The sequence below is a fragment of the Lycium barbarum genome, chromosome 6, assembly GCF_019175385.1.
Source record: "Lycium barbarum isolate Lr01 chromosome 6, ASM1917538v2, whole genome shotgun sequence".
NCBI lineage: Eukaryota > Viridiplantae > Streptophyta > Magnoliopsida > Solanales > Solanaceae > Lycium > Lycium barbarum.
The window spans coordinates 102,869,061-102,872,708 of record NC_083342.1 but is presented as its reverse complement, the minus strand read 5'-3'; positions in this window follow the sequence as shown (position 1 = coordinate 102,872,708).

The window sequence follows — 3,648 nt, the reverse complement described above, 5'->3', positions numbered from 1 at the left end:
AAAAGAAAGCAAAGCATTTCGGCATTTTGATTGTCGTATTTGCCTTCCGGAACCTCTTATGTATGATTTGTACGTCAGATGCAACACTTTGGTATTCTGGTTATTGTGCTCACCTTCTGTACATTTTACTTCGATTATGACTTCGTTTCCTGTGTTTCATGCCTTACATGCTCAGTACATATTCCGTACTGACCCCCTTTCTTCGGGGGTTGCGTTTCATGCCGCGCAGGTACTCCTAGATGAGTTGAAGATATTATGGAAGATGTTCCAGCGAGGAGGGCAAGCTCCATTTGCTCCCGGAGAACTGCCGAGTCAGAATATATGTGTTAAAGGTTCTGTTAATGTTAGAGACTTTGCAGACAGAGTCGTGGGTATGGTATGTCGGTTTAGTAAGCGGCTCCATCAGCCGATATGTCGTTTCGTATCACGTTATAAAGTCCGTATGATTACAGATTTGTTTGACTTGAAAGCTACAATATATATATATATATATATATATGTTTCAGCAAGTTTTACTATGTATCACATTCTATTTGATTAAATGTCCGGAAAGATTATGTACGAAATGAAAGTCTGTGGGTTCGCTCGAGGGGTAAGTTTATTTCATACCTCAAGGCCAGGAAGATGATTCAGAAAGGGTATATTTATCATCTTGTTCGTGTGCATGATACGAAAGCAGAAACACCTACTTTCCAGTCAGTTCCGGTTGTTGATGAATTTCCAGATGTATTTCCGGCCGAGCTTCCAGGCCTTTACCCTGAACGGGAGATAGACTTCACGATAGTCGTGCTGCCAGATACTCAGCCTATATCTATTCCTCCTTACAGAATGGCACCTGCAGAATTGAAAGAATTGAAAGAACAGCTGAAAGATCTATTAGAAAAAGGCTTCATCAGACCCAGTACATCATCTTGGGGAGCGCCGGTATTGTTTGTAAGAAAGAAAGACGGGTCGCTGCGGATGTGTATTGATTACAGACAGCTGAATAAAGTGACTATAAAGAATAAATATCCCCTTCCCCGGATTGATGATTTATTTGATCAGTTGCAGGGCGCTAAATATTTTTCGAAGATAGATTTGCGTTTGGGGTATCATCAGGTGCGGGTACGAGAGGCAGACATTCCAAAGACTGCCTTCAGGACCCGATACGGGCATTATGAGTTCAGAGTGATGTCTTTTGGGTTGACTAACGCTCCAACAGTGTTTATGGATTTGATGAATCGGGTATTCAGGTCGTTCCTCGACATGTTCGTGATTGTGTTTATTGATGACATTCTGGTTTATTCGCGATCAGCAGAGGAGCATTCAGATCATCTGAGGACCGTACTTGGCACACTGCGGCAACAGAAATTATATGCTAAATTCTCCAAATGTGAATTCTGGTTAACTTCAGTGGCATTCTTAGGGCATATCGTTGGGGCAGATGGTATTCAGGTTGATACACGAGGCTGTACAGAATTGGCCTAGGCCCAAGACACCGACTGAGGTACGCAGTTTTCTGGGATTGGCCGGATATTACAGGAGATTTGTGGAGAGTTTCGCTTCTATTGTAGCACCCTTAACAAAGCTAACTCAGAAGGCAGCAAAATTTCAGTGGACCGACGCTTGTGAACGCAACTTCCAGTTACTGAAGGAAAGATTGATTACAGCTCCAGTTCTAACTCTTCCCAAGGGTCCAGACGGGTATGTTATTTATTGTGATGCTTCTGGTATTGGGATAGGTTGTGTACTAATGCAACACGGTCGAGTTATAGCCTATGCTTCCCGGCAGCTCAGACCGCATGAGAGAAATTATCCCACTCATGATCTGGAATTAGCCGCGGTGATTCATGCTTTGAAGATATGGCGGCATTACTTATATGGGGTCCATGTTGATATCTATACGGACCACAAAAGCCTCCAGTATATTTTTAAGCAAAAGGAGTCGAATTTGCGGCAGAGAAGATGGCTCGAATTACTGAAAGATTATGACGTCGATATTTTGTATCATCCTGGAAAAGCTAATGTTGTGGCAGATGCACTTAGCCACAAATATATGGGCAGTTTGACTGACGTGCAGCCAGAGAAGAAGGAATTAGTTAGTGAAATTCATCAGTTAGCCAGCCTTGGAGTCCGCTTGGTCGATTCTGGAAATATTGGGGTTTCTATCCGAGAAGTTGCTGAATCATCGATTATGGAAGAGGTAAAACAGCGTCAGTTCGAGGATCCTATTCTAGTACAGTACAGAGATACAACCCTTGATAAGGAAAAGACCCAGTTCGAAGTTTCACCTGACGGGGTATTATTATACAGAGGCAGATTATGTGTGCCGGACGTTGCAGGGCTGCGACGGCAGATTATGGGAGAGGCACATTATGCTCGGTATTCTGTTCATCCTGGATCCACTAAAATGTACCATGATCTCAGATGCTTATATTGGTGGGATGGTATGAAAAGAGATATTGCAGAGTTCGTTGCCCAGTGCACAAATTGCCAGCAAGTGAAAATCGAGCATCAAAAGCCCGGCGGGTTATTGCAGGAGATGGAAATTCCAGTTTGGAAATGGGAAATAATCAATATGGATTTCATTACAGGTTTACCGCGCACTCCACGCAGGTATGATTCTATATGGGTTATTGTTGATAGATTGACGAAGTCAGCCCATTTTCTTCCGGTCAGGACTACTTATTCGGCTGAGGATTATGCCAGATTGTATATTAAAGAGATAGTAAGGCTTCACGGAGTTCCCATATATATTATAACCGACAGGGGTGCTCAGTTTACAACAAATTTCTGGAGGTCGTTTCAGGAGGGATTGGGGACTCAGGTGAGTCTTAGCACAACATTTCATCCTCAGTCCGACGGACAGGCCGAGCGTACTATTCAGACACTAGAAGATATGCTATGGGCCTGTGTTATTGATTTCAGAAGTAGCTGGGATGATCATTTGCCGCTTATTGAATTTGCCTATAATAATAGTTATCATTCCAGTATCCAGATGGCACCGTATGAAGCCTTATATGGTAGAAAGTGCAGATCTCCGATTGGTTAGTTCGATGTGGATGAAACAAAGTTGATCGGGCCAGATATGATCCAGCAAGCAGTCGATAAGGTAAAACTCATTCGGGAACGGTTATTAGCAGCTCAGAGTCGACAGAAATCATATGCAGATAAATGACGTCGGCCGTTAGAGTTCCAGATTGGTGACTGGGTATTTCTGAAAGTGTCGCCTATGAAACTTGTAATGAGATTCGGCAGAAAAGGAAAGCTCAGTTCGCGGTATATCGGGCCTTATCAAATTATTCGGAAGATAGGCGAGGTTGCCTACGAGCTAGATTTACCATCCGATCTGGAGGCAGTACATCCGGTATTTCATGTGTCAATGCTCGGTAAATGTATTGGTGATCCTTCCAGAGTATTCCCCATAGAAGATATTCAGGTAACGGAGGAATTGTCTTATGAAGAACAACCTGTAGCTATTCTGGATCGTCAGGTGAGGAGACTACGCACCAAGGATGTACCCTCTGTTAAGGTCTTGTGGCGAAACAATAATAGAGAAGAAATGACCTGGGAAGCGGAGGACGAGATGAAGAAGAAGTTCCCTCACCTGCTCCCTACGCCTACAGGTAATTTAAATTCCTTAATTGATTACATTAATCGGTAATGACA